At 48.2% G+C, this 24,792-nt stretch overlaps 1 protein-coding gene across 2 annotated transcripts in view; it reads left to right on the plus strand.

The window, feature by feature from the left end:
- The window catches only part of TESK2 (testis associated actin remodelling kinase 2), a 610,614-nt gene that overhangs the window by 562,114 nt on the left and 23,708 nt on the right, over positions 1-24,792 (plus strand). The gene's annotated exons all lie outside the window — the stretch shown is intronic.

Raw genomic sequence — 24,792 nt, forward strand, 5'->3', positions numbered from 1 at the left:
CTCCCTGTCCTAAGAGCATCACCCAAACCTGGGGTAAACAGTCAATTTTTTGTCCAATATGGAAAAGCACCGCTTTGCAAGTCAAAGTCAAAAGCCAGCTTTATTCGATTACTTAAAATCATAAAAGCAACAAGACAATGCAGTTTATACAATTTTAAAAGATATTTACATATCATATAATTCATATAGTTAAAAACAGTTAAAAAATCAGTCCCAAAGATAATATAAGTCCAATCAATAAATTAGACGTTGGTACAAAAAACAATACATTCGCAATGTGAAAATAAGAAGAATAATTGATTTAAAAAATGTTAAGAGTCTGCAATATAGTGAGGTCACCCTTCCAAGTGCTTCGGGGATAGCCTCCTTTGCAAGTCAATCCCATCCAAATTGAAGAAACTAAACAACTTTCTTAGTGTCTTCGCACACAAACGCTGAGTCTTGATGTAAATTTGTATTGATCAATTAATGATCCGTTTTAGGAAAAAACCAGCCAACGCGTTTCGTTCTGAAAACAGAACTTCTTCAGGGCGAAATAGCTGTTCCAAAGCGTATTAGGTTCCAATCTTAAGAAATAGCGGAAGGGGGAAAGAGAACTTTATATCCTTTTGCTCCTTTTCTGCTCTTTGTTATGACTTTCCCCAAATCGAGCTCCAAATTGTGAGAATTGTATATATCCCACTTGGATATTATTCCTTGTGTTAGTACACGGAAAAACTGGAAATCCGTTAATTTCCAAGAGATTTTGTATATAAATGACAAGTATCTTAGGAACGAAAATCCATCCTATGCCGTGTGGAATATGTGTCTTTGTAATCCAAAATCGATAAGTGTCAGAACGGTAGTCACCTGAAAATGTTGATCACGATGCATCAACATTGCGGCGTTCCGCCGTTTCAAACCGCCGCCGTCTCCGCTAGCAAAACACTAGTGGCTTTTCTACCCCCGCAGTCCTACCTTGATTCACCTTTAACACCACCTACATAGAAGGTGCTTTTTGGGACCAGAATGTCCCGTGCCTTGTGAACTGTTGGTACTCCTGACCTGAGTGCCCAACTGCATGTGAATCTGGTATCCTGATTTTATTTTGGCCCCGGCATCATGCTAATCTAGTGAGGTTTAAGCATGTCCCTGACAATACAAGGCCAAGGACCTGTACTGTGACCTGTAACTGCTCATCGCCACTGAGTGTGCTTGATCAGCTTTGGATGACCTACCAGAGGCGGCTGGTCCATAGGGGCGCTGGGGCAGCGCCCCGCAAAAGAAACTGCTCACTGCAGTTCCGGCCGGCAACAGGAATGTAAGCAGACAAATTGCTTTCACAATTTGTCGGTTTACATTTCCAGGCCGGCCTGTGCTTCACTTGTGAAAGTGCGCGTGTGAACGCACAGCGCTCGCAGGCAAACCGCTAGAGCAGGAGTCCAGAAGATGGGCCATCTGACTGCGCATGTGAGTGAGGAGCGTTGCCCCTCACTCACCTTCACGACCCATTAGGTATGCTGCGCATGCCTAGTTTAGTTCAGGCGTTTAAAGATAGGCTCATGTTGGGGCGGTGACGTGTTTTTCGTAATGTCGCCCCATGCCCTATCAAATGCCAGCCGCCCGGCCCCCCCCGTCGCATCCAATCTCCTGATTTGGCACTGCAGTTAGTTACTTGTTGAGCAGCAAAAGAAAAGAGCGGGGAGAAGTTAGTTTGCGGGACCAGAGGAGATGCATGGTAAGTTCTATTAATTAAATTAACTCTCGCCCCTTCATGCCAGCCGCGACGGGTCAGGGGGTCATTTACATATGCTTAGGGTATGAAACGCGTGTGGGAGCACACAAGGTAAGATATGTGGCGAGTGGACATATAGTAATACTCCAAGATTAAATGTAAGTGCTGCCACCTTTTCCCGACTGCTGTGAACTAATAAACGCTGCATCCTAGACGCCACATTTTCATTGTAACAGTAATAAGGTTTTATGGGTGATGACCACTGACCAGAGAGGTTTCAGAGGATTGTTTTCACATTGGTTTCCGGGTTATTTAACACCGTTAATATTTCTTGTAATGGCAAAAGTCGGCGCAGCGGCACCCATTCCCTTTGTTTACTTACGATAACCTTCACAGCAAAAACGATTTATGAACTTATTACTGGGGCACTGCAAAAATCCGGCGACCTTACATTTTAAGAGCCTGTCTGTTTTTTATGTGTGTATCAGAGTGGCCTGATAAAATATGAAATATAATCTTCAGCTTGTATCATTAATATGCTACTTTAGGGGTATAAAAGAACGAGGTTTTGAGGCCCACTGAGTTATCACCAACGTAGAGAGAGAGAGACAGACGGGGCACCAGACAGATACTCAGAAAGACAGTGAAATCGACAGAATGACAGAAAGTGACAAAGGAAGGCATAAACAGGCTTACAGTGAAAGACACAGACACAGAGATAGAAAAGCAGACACACAGAGTAAAATACAAGCAACCAGTAAGATACAGGCAGGCATACGGAGTGGAATGGAAAAAGACAAACCAAGACAGAAGTAACATCGGCAGAATGACTTCGAGAAAGAAAAATGGGAACAGTGACAGGCAGGACAGCCAGTACAGTTAAGCATACGTTCTGCATACGGCTCACCACTTTCAAATACCACCAGCCGCCACTGTGACCTACGTTCGTACATTCACCTTGCAACACCATAGAGGGGCTACCGTGAAGATTGAAGGCATAGGTTGTGCCAGTCTCGCCACCCAACCTGCAAGAACGTCGTGCAGGCACCTGCGACTGATGCGAAGGACTGAGACACACTACAAGTTGAGCACGAGGACTTAATTTTTTGTTCAAAGTAAACCAGCGGTAAGAAAGTGTGACTGAGTGCTTTTAAGCCCTACTTAGGTAACAGTGATATGTCTACACTTATGCTTAATTCGTGCCTCAGCCACCAGATAAGGGGGGCTGTGGCTCCTAAGTTTACCCAAGTTAAAGAGAGGATGCTGGAGCAGGAGGGTTTAGCACATTTGCTTTTTCTAAACAACAAGCACTGGGCTGGAAATTGTCATTGTTAGAAATAGGCTTTCTGGTTGGCTAGGGCATGCGCCTAAGCCAGGCAGAAACCACCACTCAAGTCTGGGCAAGGCAGTTACATGCTGAAGATAACACCTGCTCACCCCCTTGGTAGCTTGGCACAAGCAGTCAGTCTTATCCCAGAGGCAATGTGTAAAGCGTTTTCCCAACACAGACACACAGCAGCAGCAGCACACTAGGCACACCACAAAAGGAAATCCACACAAGGTTATATCAAAAATAGCCTTTGTATCATCATAAACACATTAGAAACCTAATCACACATTTAACACTGTGCCAACTGGCACTAGGCAAAATTCACAGGGGATTATATACAGGACATGGCCAATCGGGTCCCTGTCAGAACCATCAGAACAGGTAAGTAAATATAAAATACAACCAGTAACTACTGGGCCCATAATGACCTAAGCATTATCACATTAGCATTAGACACCACCCTAAAATATCATAGCATGACATTAGGCATAACCACATTAGTCCCAAACCTCATTAGCATAAACACATTACGCATTTGGCCTCACCAGCTTAAATCTCGTTAGAGACATAAATCAGGGTGCATAAATCACATTTGGCACATCACATAAATCACATTAGGGCCTTGTGCAATGTTCCCCCTAATTTTTTTCCTCTGTGAGCGGCAGTGTAGGGTCTGCGTGTGCGCAGCGCCAAATATCACTACAAATGTTTGCTTAAAACCCTAGCAGCATAGCTCGGTTAAGAAGAGACATTTTATTCCTCTGTCTGATGTAACATTTTCCTTTCACTATGATGCAGTGTCTCTGTATAATGTGTTTGCGATGTAAACTGCTGAACACCTTACACTGGTATGAGTGGTGCTATTAAATAAAGTAAATATGAAAGGGAGAGGGGTTTTGGAGACATGGAGGTCACTGTGTCACAGCAGGCGCCACCAGCACTAAAGCCGGCCCTGTTCAAATGGCACTAATAATTAAAGTGAAGGTATGAAAACATCCCACATTGCAATTTGAAACCTTGGCAGCTATGTTGCTGCATTTCTTTTCTTAATAGGGATGGGCTGCGGGGTGATTGTGTGCATTTGTTAAGGGTTTCGTGTTAATTGCAACTCATGATGGGTGCTGCTATTAACATGAAACTTTAACAAATGCACAGAGAAATCTTAAGGATTTTGAGTGCCAGGGCCAAACTTATTTACGGGGCCCCTGATTAGAACAGCTTTGGATTTATGATCCAATCTCAGCTTTTTCATGTCCATTTTGGCCAGGTCACCGACACTGCAGAGGCACACTGGTCCAAATTCTAAATGTGCTTCCATGTAATATTCCGGTTTAGTTGAATGTGTTTTCAAAATTGTAACATAGCCCGAAGGAAAAGGAGAGGAGACTAGTAAGAAATAGGATTTAGTGGCAGAGAAAGGGGGAGAGCGGAACAAAGTAGAAAAAAAATCAGGGTGCAAAGACGAGAAATGGGGAAGGGGTAATGGAGAAATTGGTAAGAGAGGGATGGAAAAAAAGGCACCCAGAGACTATGGAGAACTGGGAGGGAGAACGGAGAATGGAAAACCAGTAAGGGAGAGAGCAAAGAACAGGTAGTGAGAGGGAAATGGTGACAAGAATTGGATGGGAGAAAGGGGACTGATATGAGGAAGAAGAAAAAGAAGAGAAGGAGACTGCGAGAGCAGCTAGGTAGTGGAAGAAACAAGGGAAAAACGAGTATAACAGAGGGCAGAAAGGCATAAAAACTGAGTCTAGCAGAGGGCACAAAGGCACAAACAAGAATGGAGAGATAAAATGTGCAACCGACTGAGAAAGAACATTGCTGTTGTTTGGCAGTAGTTACATCACTGTACATAAACACCAAAAAGTGCTCACTCAAACAAGAACCAGATCGTAACATTCTTGCTAATGATCACACGGAGTAACTTTGTGCCATCTGCGCGTGTAAATCAGGCACTGAGCGGTGCTCGTGCCCGTAGGCACTTCTCAGCAGACAGGCAGATAACTTAATAAGGTCTTGAAGGGGGTAATGAGTGTGTTTAGCACCAATTCTTAATGTCCTTAGGCTCAATCCTTGCTCATATAGTCAGTCAGAAGTCCATATTGTGTAGAAAAGTTGCTCTTTATTAATTTAGATAAAAACATGAACAGGCTGTTCATGTTTTTATCTAAATTAATAAAGAGCAACTTTGCTACACAATATGGACTTCTCTATGGGCTCAAATACCCTGTGTCCCAAATGTCAGGGCTGGCTACCACTGCAGCAGAATCGAAAGTGCGCAATTGCGCTGGCCTAAACGAGGCACTGGCACTTACTGTGCCTGATGACCCCCACTGGGACTCTAACAACAAATATGGCCAAATGAGCACCAATAATGTGCCTCGATCGGCACCACTGTTACCTTGGAATGCCAACACACAATGCCCCAAAGGCATTAGCATGGGCACTCGCTGTGCCCTCTGGAGTCCCCACTGGGACTAAATGTGGCCAAAAGTTGCAGGAAAATATGGGCACTGGAGCCCCACTCTGGGGCTCTCTAAACAAAATTTCCCCCACGTTGGAGCGGCCCGCTCTCCTGCGGATCCGCTCTGCAATTAGGCACTAACCATGTGCCACCAGGCAGCCCCACTCACCGGGCTCACCTGGTGCCTCAGCGGCACCCTCCCAATACTGCTAGCCCCGCCCCACTCACCGGGCCATGGGATGCGCAGTCTAGGTCTCTTTCAACACGGAGAAGCACTGCATGGGGACCGCCCGGGGGTCCAGTTGCTCCTCTGAGGCTGCTTGGTCACCCGGCAGCACTCCGGATTTCCTGGTGGAGGTCACCGTGCCTCATCTCAACGACCTGCAGGGTTCCCACTAGCACACGGGGCCCATTCTCTACCGACACAGCAGTCAGCTTCCGGGTCTTAGCTGCAGGAGGCTCCACCCCCAACTAGGCGAGTTCCCTGACTTCTGGGGCCTCAGCGGTGACTTATCCTGCAGCGGCAAAGTGCGGTGTGGGCACCCGCCTTAAAAATACTCATATAAGCGGGGTGGGCACCTGCCAACTAACACCGCATGCGGGGTGGGCACCCGCTGTTTTAATTCTACATAAAGCGGGGTAGGCTCCCGCTCGGCACCACGATGCGGGGTGGGCTCCCACTCCACTCGGCATCCAGGTAGGGGAATCCCCACGTTGGTATTCCCTTGACGCAAGTTGCAGCTACGTGCTGCAGAGCCCACGTGCTCTTCTTTGGCAATTTTAATGTAGCGCTCACCAAGCGCTGGATGCAAACAGTCCTTAGAGGGAAAGAGGCAAGACTGGGCCCAGGCAGGCCAGCACAGTCCCTTGTGGCGGTTCCTCCTGAGGCCTAGTGGTAGCAAGCACAGGAACAACACTTTCATGGGGTCACAGCCCCTACCTTTATACTACCTTTATACTACAAATTCCCTTTGTTGGTCTGCCCTGGCACAGGGCTTGGTGGAACCAGCCAAAAATTGGTTCTGTGGCACTTTGTTGACAATGCTCCTCTTCCCCTTTGTCAGGTGGGGGCTCGTCATCAGACACACCACAGGGGGGCCGAGCCAGCATTCACGCAGGCAGGCAGAATCCTATTCCGGGTCAAGGGACTACTCCTCCCACGACTTCAAATGCAGATGTCCCATTCAGCCTAGCCCTGACTCACCCTTCCCCTCCTGGAGCCACACACACCTCACCAGCCCCTGTCACTTAAAAGCCAGACATGCAATCCACATCAGGCAGGCAGGCAGAGACATAGCACACAGAAATGCCAACTTCTAACAGTGGCATTTCTAAAATAGTTATAATAAATATGCGCACACCATTGCGTAGCATTTATTATTACTATTTCAAACATAGCAAACTTGACCACGCTGCTCCTCTCATAATCCGGAATTACCAATGAAACAGGGAATCCCCAATGCCTTTCTAGGGGAGGGCAGCCCCATAGCAGTGAGAAACCAAAATGGCTATTTGTCACTACCAGGACATGTCTCACACTTAGGGTACATGCCCTGTCTTTTACCTACACTGCACCTTGCCCATAGGGTGAGCTAGAGTGCAGTAAAAGGGGGGGTCACAGACATGGCACACACTTTAGGTGCCACGTCACAGTGGCACTAACACTGCACGCGCAGGCCCTTCAATGGCAAAGGCTTGGGATAGGTTTGAAAGGCTACTGTGGTGGGTGGCGCAATCAGTGCTGCAAGCCCACCAGTAGCATTTAATTCACCAGCCCTGGGTATATGAGATACCACTTTACAATGGACTGACAGGTAAATTAAATAGGCCAAACAAATGTAGACCAATCTTACCATATTTATGACAGAGAGCACCTGCACTTTGGGCACTTTAGCACTGCTGTCCAGTGTAGAGTCCTAAAACCCCAAGACCATGTCAGCAAAAAGGCTAGGAGAAAGGCAAAACGTTTAGAGATTACCCTGCAAAAAGGGCCAAGTTCAACAGTTAACCTGTCTGTTGGTTAATTGTTGATTTCTGAGCACTTGGCCGATCCCACTATCCCGCCCTACTACCTTTCAATGAGGCCTGTGACTGCTTGCCTTCATTAACCTTTCATCTTTCTTTCAGTGCTGGTAAACAAATAGGAATAATTTGAAATTCCTGCATTCCGCTTTATTTTCAATTGTTGCACCAAGCCACAAATTGTTCCAGTGCCAGACGTACACTGATTATTTTTTAGTTGGACACTTAGTTGCTATAATAATTTCACCATCATCGGGAGGATGATCAAAGCAGACTTGCTGCTGCAGTTCAGTCTCCACGCATGGAGGTGCAGAGTGCTGAAGTCTGTGTTTAGGACCCTTCCCTTTTGCTGCAACAGTAGATCCTCCAGAAGCAGCAGCTTGATTGGAGGACAGATGCTCATGCCCAGGAGTTCTGGATACCACACCCTCCTCGCCCAATCTGGAGTCACAACGATGAATTCAGATCCCTCTGCAGGGCTTGCGTGTGCCATCTGACGTGTTGTACTGGCAGGAGGTCAGGACTCCCAGCAGTCTCACCGCCATCCCAGGACAGGGATTGAAACATCAGAATCATAGCCTTGAATGTCTTGCACTCTGGGGAGGTGGAAGGCACAAAACTGTCCCGCATATAGGATAGCTCCAATGAAGGAGAGTGTTTGCAAAGGAGTCAAGTGTGACTTTGTCATGTTGATGGTGAACCCCCTAAGTGTTAGGAGGTTCAATATCATCTGGAGGTGATCTATGACTGCTGGGGACAAGCCCACCTTCAACAACCAGTCTTTGCAGTATAGAAAGACTTGAACATTCAACCGCTGACACTGTTCTGTGACCACCATCACTTTGAACACTCATGGGGCTTTGATACAGCCAAAGTGGAGCACTGAACAGTGATAATGCTCAAGGCTTGCTGTGAACTGCAGGTAATGCCTGTTGGCCTGCAGGTCAGGAATATGGAAATGCGTGTCCTGCAGGTCTAATGCCAACATCCAGTCTCCGGGATCCTGGGCAGATGAGACCTGGGCCCGCGTGAGTATCTGAACTTTGTCCTTCTGAAGGAAGGTGTTTACAGGGGGGCGGCAAGGAGGGGAGCAGCAGGGAGGCAGAGGAAGGTTGGGGGTAAGGAGGGGCTGCAGGGAGGAGGCATAGCAGGAAATGGGGGATGAGTGCAATGTGCTGGCGTAGAAGATCATTTCAGGAGTACTTTTCAATATCTCATAAGCCACACTACATGGGAGAGTTATGCATTAAAAAAAAACATGATATAGACAAAACACTACTCTCACTATTTGGAGTCTTGTGAACCCCATCACACTCCTGGACCTCAGTGCAAAAGAACCTTCTTCTCTAATGATACCTGCATCCCTGAGTTGCAGGCTATCCTCCCTGCCTCTTTTACCCCTTCCCCATCACTATGATCTTGAAACACTGTCCTTTTCAGAAAAAAATGAGATCTCCTGTATTTCCTCCCTCCTCAGCAAGGGTGCTCTCGACCCTAACACTATCTACCATACCTCGATGGTAAAGTAAGACAGTCCTAAATGGGATGCAATTATACCCTCACATTCCTGGGCCCAAGTGCCACATCATCTGCCTCACTAATAAGAGTGAATGCCTTGTGAAGCACCAATAATACCTACTCCTCTGCTCTCAATAGTAGATCATCACACCTAAGTATGAGGCCACTTTGTGTAAAAAAAAAAAAAAACTCGGAAAAACCCTTCATCCCTCCCCCTGTTGCTATGGACCTGTTCCCCGTGCAGCAAGAAGGACTCTGGCCCCAATGCTAACAAAGAAAATGGCTCATCACCCCCTTTCTTTCTAGCTAAATTTCCCTAATTGGGGGGCAGTGGTCCCCCCCATACAATACTGGTAGTGATGGCACTTAACAAACATAACCCTGCATCTCTCAACACTTTCTTCAGGCTGTCTCTCGGAGGAATTGGGCAAGCTGTCTCTGTCCAATTGTAAACAAAAAGATAAGACCCCACATAGTGCTCCCTTCTTTATGCCATCTCTTTCGCACTTTCTATGGATTTTGCTCTGTTCTGCACATCTGCGTGTAAACAGAAGTTAGTTGGCCAGGTGTATGGGGATACATGTATTATCACATTTACAAAAACAGCTCTTCTGCATTTTGTTGAAAACAACAATTCCTGAATTTTTAACGGGCACCTGGAGTATGTGGCTGGTGCTGACAGTGGTAAAGTGCTTTAATTTAAGGAGTCACGTAAAGTATCATGACCTCAAACATTTATTATTTTTGAGAGCTAATACAAGGATGTATAGTTTTGAAAGCGTCCTTTTAATGTAATTATTAAAATGTCTGCAGTAGGTATAGTCTGCTTATCTATGAATTATATGTATTCATGGAAAGCACATGTTTTATAATATACGCTAAGTCATTGAATGGCAGCCTAACTTGTACTATGTGTAATATAATTTCTAAATAATTACTTGAGTATTCGCAGTGCTTTCTGATACTTGCTGGGACATCATAGCACTATCATCAATCAGAGCGCGCTACATACCCGTAGGGTCTCAAGGCGCTGGGGGGGGGGCGCTACTGCTCGAACAGCCAGGTCTTCAGCTTCTTCCTGAAGGAGAGGTGGTCTTGGGTCAGGCGCAGGTCGGTCGGGAGGGAGTTCCAGGTCTTGGCGGCCAGGTGGGAGAAGGACCTTCCTCCTGTAGTCGCTCTTCGGATGCGGGGGACGGCGGCGAGGGCGTGGTTGGCTGATCGGAGGTGGCGTTTGGGAGCGTAGAAGTTGATCCGGCTGTTGAGGTAGCTCGGGCCTTGGTCGTGTAGGGCTTTGTGTGCGTGGGTGAGGAGGCGGAAGGTGATTCTTTTGTTGACGGGGAGCCAGTGAAGGTCTCTCAGATGTCGGGTGATGTGGCTGGTTCGTGGGATGTCGAGGATGAGTCTGGCTGAGGCGTTCTGGATCCGCTGGAGTCTCTTCTGGAGCTTGGCGGTGGTACCGGCGTAGAGGGCGTTGCCGTAGTCCAGTCGGCTGGTGACGAGGGCCTGGGTGACGGTCTTCCTGGTCTCGGTGGGGATCCACCGGAAGATCTTCCGTAGCATGCGTAGGATGTTGAAGCACGCAGAGGAGACGTTGTTGACCTGCCTGGTCATGGAGAGGGAGGAGTCCAGGATGAAGCCCAGGTTGCGTGCATGGTCTGTCGGTTTGGGTGCGGTGCCCAGGGCGGGAGGCCACCAGGAGTCGTCCCAGGCGGAGGGGAAAGAGCCCAGGATGAGGACCTCCGTCTTGTCCGAGTTCAGTTTCAGGCGGCTGGTCGTCATTCACTCGGCTACCTCTTTCATCCCTTCGTGCAGGTTGGCTCTGGCGGAGGCGGGGTCGTTGGTCAGGGAGAGGATCAGCTGGGTGTCGTCGGCGTAGGAGATTATGCTGAGGTTGTGTTTGCGTACGATGGCCGCGAGGGGGCTCATGTAGACGTTGAAGAGGGTGGGGCTCAGAGATGATCCTTGAGGGACGCCGCAGATGACTTCGGAGGCCTCTGACTTGTACGGTGGTAGGCGGACTCTCTGTGTTCTTCCGTTGAGGAAGGAGATGATCCATTCCAGCGCCTTGTCCTGGATTCCGATGTTGCTGAGGCGCTGTACTAGGGTGCGGTGGCAGACCGTGTCGAATGCCGCGGAGAGGTCTAGGAGGATGAGGGCCGCTGTTTCTCCATTGTCCATCAGGGCTCGGATGTCATCGGTGGCGGCGATGAGGGCGGTCTCGGTGCTGTGATTGGCTCGGAAGCCGGACTGTGAGGGGTCGAGGGATCCGTTCGTCTCGAGGAAGGCGGCCATCTGCTTGTTGACGGTCTTCTCGATGACTTTGGCTGGAAACGGGAGGAGCGAGATGGGGCGGTAGTTCTTGAGTTCGGTGGGGTCCGCTGTTGGTTTCTTGAGTAGAGCGCTGAGTTCGGCGTGTTTCCAGCTCTCAGGGAAGGTGGCGGTGTCGAAGGATGTGTTGATGATGTCTCTCAGGTGGGGTGCGATGACAGCGTCGGCCTTGTTGAAGACGTGGTGACGGCAGGGGTCGGTCGGTGATCCGGAGTGGATGGAGTTCATCGTGCGGATGGTGTCTTCGGTGCTGATCGGGGTCCAGGCGTGGAGGGTGGTGGTGGGGGGTGATTGTTCGGTCATGGTGTGCGTTGGTTGGTTGTTGAAGCTGTTGTGTATGTCCTCGATCTTGTTGTGGAAGTATGAAGCGAGTGAGTTGCAGAGGTCTTGCGATGGGGTGATGTCGTTGTTTCCTGCGCTGGGGTTGGAAAGCTCTTTCACGATGTTGAAGAGTTCCTTGCAGTTGTGTGCGTTGTTGTCCAACCGTTCCTTGAATGTTTTTTTCTTGGCGGCGCGGATCAGCTGGTGGTGCTTCCGGGTGGCAAGCTTGAAGGAGGTCCTGTTGTCCGGTGTAGGTTCTCTTCTCCAGACTTTCTCGAGGGCTCGGCAGTTCTTCTTGGAGCTCTTGAGTTCGTCGGTGAACCATGGGGCTTTCTTGCTGCCGGGTCTGCTGGGCGGGGTCCTCAGCGGGGCGAGCTCATCCGCGCAGATGCTGATCCACTTCGTGAGGTTGTCGGCGGCCTGGCTGGGGTCCTCTGAGCTGGCAGGAGGGTGCTGGCTCAGGGAGGTGGCGAGCTGGACTGCTGTGATCTTGTTCCAGCTTCTGCGGGCGGTCTGTTGCTGGTGGTGGTGGGTCGTCGTTCTCTTGAAGGTGAAGTGGACGCAGCTGTGGTCCGTCCATTGAAGCTCTGTGGCGTGGCTGAAGTCGATGTCTGTGCTGGAAGAGAAGACTGCGTCGAGTGTGTGTCCGGCGAGGTGGGTGGGGGTGGACACCAGTTGCTTGAGTCCCAGGTTGGCGAGGTTGTCCAGCAGGGTGGTGGTGTTGCGGTCGTTGTTGTTCTCCAGTTGGAAGTTGAGTTCCCCCAGGAGGATGTAGTCAGAGGAGGGGAGGCAAGCGGGCTGATGAAGTCGGCGATGTCCTCGCTGAATTGTGTGCGTGGTCCAGGGGGTCGGTAGATCAGGGTGCCTCTGAGGGTGGTGTTCGGGTTGGTGTGGATCTGGAAATGCAGGTGTTCGGCGGTGGTCAGGGTGTTGTCGGTGCTGGTCGTGAGACGGATGGTGTTTCTGTGGATGATGGCGATGCCTCCTCCCATCTGGTTGGCGTTGCGGTCCCTCCGGACGATCTTGTAGCCCTCTGGGATAGCGATGGCGATGTCGGGAGCTGAAGAGGCGTTCATCCAGGTCTCCGTGAGGAAGGCAACGTCAGGGGCTGTGGCGTCAAGGAGGTTCCAGAGTTCGATGGCGTGTCTGTGGACGGAGCGGGTGTTGAGCAGGATGCACTTGAGGTGGGTGCTGCTGGTGTTCGATTTGGCGGGTGCTGGTGCGAGGCAGGTCTGGATGCAGGTGAATTTGCAGGCGTGGCAGCTGAAAGGTCCGTGGTTACGTCGTGGAGTGGCTTGATGGCATTCTGGGAGTCGGCCGGTGTTGAGTGCGGTGAGGGTGGCGGCGGAGTACGTCAGGCGGGTCGGTCGGGGTCTTCGGGGGCCAGGGGTCCTGGCGCTGGGCGCGGTCCGGTCGCGGACGGGCGCAGACGGGCTTACCTTTGGCGCACCTTCGGCGCACAATCGGCGCACCCGCTGCGCGTGACCGCTGCGCGTTTGCACGGTCGCCATTTAAGGCGAAGTGCGCGGGTGGGCGGAGCAGCTGGGAGGCGGGAGCGGGGAGGGAACAGAAGAGAAAAGGGGCGGGGCTAATGGCGGTGGCGGGAAGCTGGAGCGGGGAGGGAGAGCGGAGGGCGGCGAGGTAGGCGGGCAAACAGGAAGGAGACAAGCACAAATGGAGGGCAAAACACGAAGAAAAACGGCACAAAAAATACAGGCACAAATGCAGGTCAAAACGGAGGAAAAACAGTTAAACAAACGATCATACGGCACACAAAGAAAACAAGCACAAATTTAGGTCAAAAACCGGCGAAAACCAAAGGGGAGCGCTCAAGGCGGCAGCGAGGCCGGCGCTGAGGCAGAAGGCAGGCACTGGGGCACACGCAGCAGCTGGTGGCCGTGCGGCGCGGGGGTGTCCCACAAGTGGGTCACACTCACCTGCGTCGCACGGTCGCCATTTAAGGCCAAGTGCGCGGGTGGGCGGAGCAGCTGGGAGGCGGGAGCGGGGAGGGAACAGAAGAGAAAAGGGGCGGGGCTAATGGCGGTGGCGGGGAGCGGGGAGGGAGAGCGGAGGGCGGCGAGGTAGGCGGGCAAACAGGAAGGAGACAAGCACAAATGGAGGGCAAAACACGAAGAAAAACGGCACAAAAAATACAGGCACAAATGCAGGTCAAAACGGAGGAAAAACAGTTAAACAAACGATCATACGGCACACAAAGAAAACAAGCACAAATTTAGGTCAAAAACCGGCGAAAACCAAAGGGGAGCGCTCAAGGCGGCAGCGAGGCCGGCGCTGAGGCAGAAGGCAGGCACTGGGGCACACGCAGCAGCTGGTGGCCGTGCGGCGCGGGGGTGTCCCACAAGTGCACTAGTCATTACCTTGCACTGCGCCTAGGAGGATTACATTCTGTAACTCTGGTCTCACAAACAGAGATTTGCATTGATGACATTAACCAATTCAAGAGTGCATGTCCTTCCAAATAGTGTAACTTTAATTTATTTTTCATTCAAGGTGTTTGCATTAGTTCATATTCAGTTGCCGTGAAAATGCAAAAAAACCTTACAAAAAATGTAGCCAGGTCTAAGCTGGAATTTCTCATTGTTATCAGTATATAATATAAATAGATAATGTTAGAACAAAACACTTTAAAATGATTTCTACAGCTGGCCTAATGAACCCTGACAGATAATTAAAGTAAACAAAGAGAGAAAAGCCATTTTAAGAATGAATACAGACAAGTTTATTTAAGGTTCTACTTGTAGTACCAAGTCTGGGCACTTGCAGAATCATAAAACGAGAACTGCAAGTGCCCAAAACGATGGTGGCAACCCTAACTTCGATCGTTTCATGTAAATGAAGACGGCTTGGAAACTTGAAAAAGTCACTCTTCCAGGCCATCTTCATTTACAAATGCTTACTGAGGCATTCACGCCCCCCTGGGAATGCCATCACGGACCCCCAGTGGGGTGTGCCCCACAGTTTAAAGACCTCTGTTATAGGCATTTAAAAAAATCTGGATTGATCGGTGCTGGTTTGTGCCGATGAACACTGTCTATTAACTAGGCAGACATTGCATGACTTTGCCCAAGCCCCTAAGGGGGGTTCTCAGTTGCTCCCTCTTTAAATGGTAGTAGCGTTTCAGTAGATGCCTGGCCAGGCCGAAGAACGTCTAATAAGATGGGTGTTTTGACGTCCAATGTGGATATCTGCGGGTTAAGGACCTCTGCAGCCTGCCTCATGACCGTTGCAGAAGAGGCACCAGGGAGAAAGATGAGCCTAGTGTCTAGGGAAGTGTCCAGACCACTGGCATCCTGTAGTTCTGCATAGCAGTTGTCTAACTTTTTGAGTGGCATATTCATCCCCCTCATCATAGTGCTTATTGTAAGAATCTTGCCCGAAGAGCTGATGTGGAGATTCTGCTTTACCCTGTAGAAAGGGCAGGGCATCAGAGACCCATAGGATTGTCACTGAAGCCAGTGCGTAACCCGATGTGGGTTCCAGAGTTGGACTGCTCAGAGGGCAAACCTGCCGGTGGGACCCAGAGTAGAGGCCTATGTGAAACCTTGGAGCTCGAAGGCATGCCAGATGGAGCTGGAAACAGCGAATCTTTCTGGAGTTGTGTAGCGATACCAGGAGGCACATTGATGTTCCTGCTCTCTCTCTGAAGTTAGTGTGGCAGGAAGAAGCTGGTTCCCGCTTGAATTTCGTATGCTTCTTCTTTGTCTTACCCAAACACTTTGACTGCGGCAAGGACTTGCTGTGAGAACGACTTTAGGAGCAGGAATGGGATCTTCCTTTCGACTTCAACCAGTAACAGCATGAAACCTCTGATACCTGGTGACATAGAGTTTCACCTCACAATCCCATATGGCCTTTGGGTGTATCTGGGTATTGCAGGCCTTGGAGTTGTGATCCAACCACAGTGGTACATCGTGGGGAGCTGGGGCTTGTCAGACATTTGTTTGCAACATTCTCCACAAGGTTTAAACCCTGACATAATGTCCCCTACATACTGGAAAGAAATTGGGGGAGAAAATATTCTTTTCAAAGACAGGAGGACTAAGTTATGGATAAGCGTCTGCATGCATGTCCGCGCTCCTGGGTGACGTTTATGTGTGGCCCGCCCATCACTTCCAGAGCATAATGACATCGGCATGGAGCCTCACAACACCTCCTACCAGCATACAAGTGTACTTCTTTTGAGTTTATGCTTGCTGTCTTGACGCCTGGGGGAATGTTCATAAGGTTCAGAATCTGTGGATAGATTTATTCATCAGAATGGTTGTGGTAATCAGTTCAATACAACGCACTGTTCTCGACAGGCATTCTGTAGAGAACCAGAGTGAAACCGATTACCTCAATCACTAAAAGAGGACCGAAATATTACGCCTGCATTAACAAAGTTTTTAATTTTTCTCTAAATCTCATGAAGGTGGTTTCAGAGCAAATAGAAAGATCAAGCTTATTCCAGGCTCTGGACGGCAACAAGCAAAGGAAGAGCACCCCCTGTTGTACTTTGCTGATTTTAGGAATTTGCAGAGGATGGGCATAGGAAAAGTGTAAAGGTCTAGGTGAACATTAACTGCATGCGCGCTAGCGGAATTCCGCTCGCACGCTGGGTTTTTTAAAAACGCACTTTGCGTGACGAGCTGGGCTCGTCATCAGCGTGCGAGGAGGCTACGCGATGACGAGCCCAGCTCGTCATCAGCGTCGAAGGGGTTAATGCTGGAATAGCCAATGAGTAAATGTGGGGCGAATATTGCAGAAAGCCTTGAATAAAATACAGGCTCTTGAAAAGAACTCACTTCAAAGGGACATAGGCTGTTCAATTTTTGTTTAATTTGAAACATCTGAATATCATATGCAGGAAGATGCAATTAAATTTCATTACAATAATCCAGTTGTGCGTGGATTACCGTTTGTTGGTAGTAAAAGGAACAGATTGAGGAAGGTAATATAGAGCCTTTTTAGCAACTTTAGTTTTAAAAACAAATCAAATTGAAATCAAGAACAATTCCAGCATTTTGCAGTTTTAGCTGGGAGCCCCAGGGACTTCACCACCATTCTGGTGGAGTAGAAGTGCCCAAGATCAGAACCTTAGTTTTATTGTGGTGAATTTCCAAAGAGCTGCAAGACATTTAGTCCGTAACCACCTCAGTCGCACATGAACTGAAATACTGCCATTGATCCCTCACATTGCAATCTTAGGATGATTTAGATATCGGCATAGCACACACATGAAAGATTGTAGCTTTTCATTAGTGCATGTAGTGCACAGAAAAGATGAAATAGAGTAGGGCTGAACAATGGGCCTTGTGGGACTCCACATTGCAGTTGATGAGGGGGCCATAAAAACCGACCCACCACGATCAGTCACAAAGAGTTGAAACTACGATGAGACCTGCTTAGCCATTCCCATTCCAGTGAGCCTGTTTAGTAAGTTTTTTGTGACAAGCCATGTCAAATCTGCAGAGAGCTCTAAAAGCATAAGGGTAGCAGAGCCACCTTGATCCTTTAATTTAGAGTGGCAAGCAATGTCAGTTAAGTATCATGCTGGGGGCAAACCCACTTGTGCAACGCCCACTAGTGAGTTGAATATTAGCAAATCTTTCAGTAATCTGCACAAATATTTAACAACGAAAGAGGATGAAAATTACTCAATGCCACAAGGAACACCCTGACTTTCTATGACAAAGGGATCTTACATGCATTGCTCCTGATAGAAGTTTATTTTGCAAATCAGAGGATGTAAAATAGGAATGGCAAGGTAAGAAAGGGCATTGGGAGAGCCTGACTTTATTTGCAATAACATTCTAGCAACACAGGAGTTGTCAGTTTTCAAATTGGCATTCTAAAGGATGTGTGTTTAATGTAGATGCCATAAGCTTATTAAAACAGCCCATCGAGAACTCCATGATAGGCGGATCAACATGGCTAAAAATACCCGTGAGGAAACATCGTAAATTCTTGTTCGAGGCATGTGTGGCTGTAGATAGACATTCTATGCATACTCCTGCCATCTAGTGTTGGGCCCGGATGGGTGCCAGTTGTTTTTCTTTAAAGAAGTATTTTGAGTGACGAGGTACTATGACTCCTCCTTTTGCTGGTAATGTGCATGGTCATCAACCCTGTTAAATACTTTTTTTCTTTTTTCAACACCGTTGCGGTGCTCTTTTAGGTCCACACTGGTTCCTTTCCTCCGTCAGTGTTGTAATTGATCACATCTTTCTTTCTCCCTCTCGGGTCGACATTTGTGACTTCACTAGGTCGACCATGACTGCCTCCAGGGCCACACCCTTTGGGGCCCTACTTAGTATCTCCACTACTCTGCATTAGTCCATCTCCATCAGGTCTGCAATTTGTGTTTATTAGCCAGAGCACAATGTGGCTGTTTGCGATGCTTGCCTTTTCAAAAAAAACCTTAGACTGTTGCGCTTGGTGTCTCAAGATGTCATGTAGGGACGGAGACGGCCCCCGGACCTGTTTGGCCCAGATGACCGCTCCAAATTGGAAATCAACAACTTTATTCCAGCTGAGCATGAACGGAGTACGGTACCTCCTTGTCACTGCCCTCAAGCAGAGCAGCCCTCTGCCAAGTGGCATCCAGCCACTCTGGAATGCCAGAGACAGGCCACTGGGCCACCACTGCCTTCGGGCCATGGTTGGCACTGACAGTCCTCTTCAGAGGTGCCGCCCACTCCAGATCGGGACCGAGAAAATCAGTGAGACGTGCTCCACCTTCTGTGCGGACCGATTCGGCTCTACCTTTGGCACCTACCCTTTCCGCCTTGGCACCGACCAAACCAGCGTAGAAATCAAATCTGCCTTCGGAGCTGAAACCCTTTGCGTTGACCAGCAAGACTGAAATCATCTCCTGTACCATGGAACTGATTCTTCACAAACTATAGGAGGAGATAAATGCTCAGCAGACTCTATTGGTCATCCATCCCCAAGCGGGCTGGATCCTCACCCGCCCTTCGGAATATGCACTGCTCAACCCTCCAAATGTCCGCTATCCTTCAAGGAGGTCTTGTACATTCCAACCCCACTAAAGTAGCGCAAGAAGGCGGACAAGGTTACTAGCCCCTTACTGCTCACACATGCATCACCCCACCCTCTGCCTCAATCTTCTGCTTCCCCTCCTGCGTCTTCATGGGATCCATTTGACATTGCACCTTGGGGGTCACCTCCTTGTGACACAGCTGGTCAACACTTCTCCACTGGTATACATGGGATTCCTATGGCAAAACTTCACTGGGGGATACAGACTCCAACTTACACTCTGTCCGCCTCTCTCCATTGGACAATTCCACATCCTATACTGAACCTATTGGCGTGGGGCAGCCTGCTTCAGTAAGGTGGATCTTCACACACAGCTTTTGAAGGAGGACTTCCTCTTTGAAACCCTCTCCTCCACCAACCGATCCACCCAAAATGTTCCCATGTTCAGTCATGCTCTGCCACACTACTGACATTTTTCAAGAACACGTCCACGCTGTGTCATAACTCCCAGGTTTGACAAAATGTACAAGACATTAGTGGACAACACCCTCCTTACTCCCTCATCACTACAGCCTGTAAGCGAGCCAATTCTCATGCTCCTGGTGATGGACAAGGAGGGTAAGCGTAAGAGGGTGGCTGCGCAATCAGCCAATCATTGGCACATTGCTAACTCCAATGGGCTACTCTGTAGATAGGATTGTGCCCACTGGGATGAAATGGAGGAGCTCCTCCAGCATCTCCCAGGGATACACAGGAAAAGGGGTTATGAGATTGGCTCAGGTGATACAGATCTCTAATGCCACTGTTCGCTGTGGGTTTGATGACGCAGACAGTCTGCAAAGGTGTGTACTCCAGGCTGCTCCTGCGCAGGTATGCCCGGCTCCATATATTTCCAGCTTCAAGCCGGAGGTCCAACTAAACCTCCTTCACATGCCTTGTGATGGTCCGCATCTATTTGATCTGCAGTTAGACCAAACTTTAGAGAAATTCAAAAATGATAGACGGCAAAGGCTATGAGTGCACTTAAACAGCTGCACCTCACTGCCCCTTTCTTCCCACACCCTTCCGAGGAGGGTCAGACTACTTCCCCCGAAACCTCAACATTCTACCTATGTTTATAGGCCAAGCAGCCCTCTTGCGGAGGCTACTTCAGGGGATTCACCAGAGAAAGCAATTCAAAAGGCGGCTTTTGTAAAGATGGCTCTCCCAAAGGTGCTGCCACCACCATCAAACCCTGACTTATCTCCTCCATGCTTTGGCTCCCCTCCCTAGATTACACAACACCTTTTTGGGGGAGTCTTCAACAGTTCTTACTTATTTGATAGAACATCGCCTTTCGACCAGTGGGTGATGGACATTATCAGACCAAGTAATTGCCTGAGCCTTATTTCCACAGCTCCCACCATTCCACATCACCAATACAAACACTCCACAGAACGCTAGAGGCTACACAGGACAGAGGTCAAAGCACTACTTCTTAAGGGGGCTATAGAACTTCTCCCTCAACTTTACCTGGGCAGGGGAATATACTAACTAATTCCAAAAAGGACAATTCCCTCCATTGTGGACCGCCGGCCTCTCAACTAATACATTCTCTCAGAACACTTCCTTATGGTTAGTCTTCAAGAGGTTGTTCCACTTCTGCAAAAAGATGACTTCATGACTGCCCTCGACCTGAAGAAGTCTATTTTCATATACTAGTACACCCGACTCATCGCCAATATCTCAAGTTTGTGGTCAGCTGAAACCATTACAAGTTCAAAGTGCTCCCTTTTGTGGTCACTACTGCACCCATGTGTTAACCAAGTGTCTTGCGGTGGTAGATGCTCCTTTGTGCAGACAGGACATTCAGGTCTTCCTCTACCTGGATGACTGGCTGATCAAAAATGGCGCAAGCAATGCAGTGGCAACACTCAGATTACCAAAGCTCTCCTACACGACCTAGGGTTTACCATCAACACCACCTACAACCCCAGCAGATCCAACCATTCCTGGGCGCAATTCTCAATTCTGAGGTTGGCATGGCATAGCCAAACCCAGCCAGGATCCAGTCCTTTCAATCATGAATCCCTCTTTTCCTACCAGATCGTCTAGTCTCAGTTAGGACAGTCATTCGCCTTCTTGGCATGATGGCCTCCTGCATTGCTATTGTACCCCATGCCAGATTACATGTGCATCCGTTGCAGGAGTGCCTAGCACCGCAATGGTCTTAAGCGGAGGGTCATTGGGATGATCTAGTGTTGATTGGCCGCCACTCTCTGCAGTGGTGGAACACAAACAATCTGATGCAGTGGCGACCTTCTCTAGACCCAGTTCAGCGGAGGACCATCATAACCGAAGCCTCCCTTACAAGGTGAGGTGCGCACCTTCAGTATCTCACTCTCAAGGGCCAATGGAAGCTCAAACACCCGGGCCTCCACATCAGTTATCTGGAACGTCTAACCGTTCTCCCAGTGTTGAAGTCTTTCCTACCTCACCTGATGCACAAGGTCATTCTTGTTCATATGAACAAAATAACAGCAGTGTGTTACATTAAAAAACAGGGCAGAGGCCGGCCTCCCCAACTCTGTTATCCCAGAGTGTTTGAGTATGGGTTCTCCACCACAAAATCGATCTGTTGGCAGAGTACCTTCCAGGAAAGGACTAAGGCTTTGCTAACCATCTCAGCAGGATGTAGCAACAGGTACATGAGTGGAAACTCCACCCATTAGTCCTCTGCCAGTACTTCCAGCTCTGGGGCTTTCTAGAGATGCACCTTTCCGCCACAGCATAGAAAGGCAAATGCCCAAACATTGCCTCAAGGTTCCCACACCCTCAATCCAAAGGCAGTGTTTAAATATGCATTAATAAAATCATGTGTAAGTTTCTCACGCCCTGTGGTTCACGTTTTTAGTGAGTAAGTGGCTTTGAATGTAGCTAGATTGTGTGGAAAGATTTGAGTTTTGAGTGTTCATCCTAAGGGGAATCTTGTTAAAATTGTTGATTGGTACCCTTTGCCCTTGATGGCGTCCTCTCTTTTTGGTAAGGCCTTCTCTTGCAGAACCGTGGAGAAATCAGGCACCCGACCTCAGGTCTATCAACCTTGCAATCTGGCTCCTAAGGTGATAGAATTTGGTACCTTAATCTTCCACCTGAATGCATGAGCTTTCTCGAAGTATTCAGACCTACCACCCAGGCATGCTATGCAGCCAAGCAGTTGAGGTTTGTATACTATTATCACTCAAAACATATTGATCCCTTAAAGGACACAGTGCAGGACATTGTCTGCTATATGTTATTTTTGCAGATTTAAGGCTAGCCTTCACCTCCAAACAGCGACACCTGGCTGCTGTGGCCACTGGCCTTCAGAATATAACCCACCCCTCTCTTCAGGATACCAGTCATTAAAGCTTTAATGGAAGGGCTTAAAAGGCTCATTCCCTCTCTGGTCCCACCTGTCCCAATATGAAATCTTAACGTTGTACTGTTAAGATTCAGGAGTCCTCTGTTTGAGACCTTCCACTCCTGTCCCCTTCAGTACCTTTCTTGGAAGGTGGCATTTCTGGTTGCTATCACTTCACACAGGCGTGTCAGTGAGCTAGAGGTATTGACCTGAGAATAACTCTTTTTCCAAGTTCATAGGTTGGGGTTATCAATCGCACCAACCCCAAATTCCTCTCAGATAGTATCCCAGTTTCACTGTAATCAGTTAATTAAAGTTCCTGTTTTTTTTTTCCACAACCTGACTGTTCCGGAACAGACTCTTCATACTTTTGGATATGAAAGGAATCCTCATGTCCTACATTCAAAGAACTAAACTATTTAGGAGCACACAACATTGGTGCTTTCTCAAAACCCTCATGAAGATAAGGCTCTGTCTAAATCAGGCATTGCAAGATTGATCATGAAGTGCATCCAATCATGCTATGCTAAAGCTAATAGAACTTTGCCCATTCGCCCTAAAACCCACCGCTTCTGGGAGGACTGCTTTACAGTCTATGCACAGCATGTGCATCTACAGCCACACATACCTTGAACAGAAAATGTTACTTTCCCTATGAACATCCTGTGGCATGTAGTGCTTGTAGATTCACATGTGTCCACCCTCCTCCCCAGACACCCATGGCCTTTGCAGTGTTTCTTACTACTTCTTTTCCCCTCTCCTGCATATACATCTCTCTATACTTCGCTTCACATTCCATCCTCACCCGCTATGCAGGAAAAACAATCCAACAATAGACTTGATGTCCATGGGCATTATCAGTAAGAGGAGTCGCAGTACCTCATAATTTGAAAGACTTCTTTGACTTCTTTGAAAAAAATAAAAAAAATGAAAGACTTCTTTGAAGAAAAACAGCTTGCACACATCCGGTCCGATCACTAGATGGCAGGAGTATGCCCTCATGAGAATCTACAGCACTGCATGCCACAAACAGATGCTTACAGGGTAAGCAACAGTTTCCTTCTCTCCCCAGAGGTCTGCCAAATCTCTGTATCCCCATCAGCAGCCCTACGTGATGACCTCTCCAATATTTTCCAAAAGATAAATTTGCATTCAGAAAGGTTTTACTCCTATTGCTCCTAGTCCCTATTTTCTTTCCAACTTGTGCCCAGCTGCTGACACATCGCTCGCCAAATTCAAAGAAATCTCTTGCAAAATCACAACAAGCACTACTTTCTTGTAAATAACCCTCACCCACTGATCCTTGTCCTTCCCTGCATCATTAATTGGTCATTAATATAATTAACTCTTATTTTAAACTTCTCAGTACCTCTGTTCACTGCTACATTACCCCTGACCTGGAACCGGCTCAAGTTTGACCACTTTTAAAGCAGCCATCAGCTGACCCTGCAGTACTTAGCAATTTTAGACCCATTTCCCGATTATGTTAGGTTTAAAAAATGCTGGAACAAATAGTCAACAACCAACTTTCCTGCCCAACTTGCAGTCACAGAGCACACCAGGGTGGGATAGCTTTGCTCGTGCTCCTTTCAGTATTGCCTGCCACCCGGTGCACACCTCAAGGAGCTGGGCATTTACAAACTGGCTGTCAGTAGTCCTCCCTGACTGCCTGCCATCAGTCTTGCCACCCTCTCTTGAGCTGCAGTAAAACTAGCCTTTGGGGTGCTCTCTTAGCCCAGTTCTCTTCAACATATACATGGCCCCGCTAGCGGACTTGGTGAAGTGCTTCAAACTAAGAAAAGTTTAATTTGCAGTTGAGACAAAGTTGCTGTTGTCCATTGAATCCGTTCTTCTTGGGTATTCAGTTCCTATGAGGCCTGTATGGCAGCTGTGGCAGCAGTTCAACTCATGAAGTGGGGATTATATCTTTGGTTTTCCTTAAGTTCGATCTGGTGCCTCTTGGTGAGCAGCAGCGCTCGGGAAACCTAGGAGTCCTATTTATAATTTTGGAAGTAGATCACCTCAGTCTCCGCCTTTTGCCTTTGCCTTTTATGAGCCACGAGAAAATTCTGGAACATTTTCTTTTGAAAACCATCGTACATGCTATTCCTACCACCGGTCTTGACTATGCCAATTCCATGTACATAGCCTTCTCTGAGGGACCTATTAATCGGCTTCAGCTAATTGAGAACCCAACCACAAGACTCATTCTCAAAATTCCTCGAAGACTATCTGCGGCCAAGCTCTTAAACTCTCCACTGACTCTTGATCAAAGACCGAATTCCTTTTAAGGCTCTTACTAGAAGGTATAGAGTCTTTCACAGGACTGACCCTATGAACACTTCCAACTGGTTCAAATGCTATTGCCCTGCATGTACGTTAACATTTTCTTTAACATTACTTGCAGCTGTAATGTAGAACCAGTTTCACCTAGAAATGCTCCTTCCCACATTCTTTCTTTCACTAGAAGCTGAACGCCTGCTCTTTAGAAGTGGGTAACTGTTCACACATTACGCTGTTCACTTCTGTCAGTGTTCCCTCTAGTGCCTAGATGTCCCTGGTGTGACAGCTGCTTTCGGTTTACAACTATCCTCATTCATTCATTTTTTTGTTAAAAGTGAATTCCATATTCTACCAGAATGCAGAAAGTATTTAAAGATGGTTAGCTGTGGTTTTGAGAGTCGCAATACGGTCGAGCATATGCAGCCCAC

This window comes from Lissotriton vulgaris, chromosome 1_1 (genome assembly GCF_964263255.1).
Source record: "Lissotriton vulgaris chromosome 1_1, aLisVul1.2, whole genome shotgun sequence".
Taxonomy (NCBI): Eukaryota; Metazoa; Chordata; class Amphibia; order Caudata; family Salamandridae; genus Lissotriton; species Lissotriton vulgaris.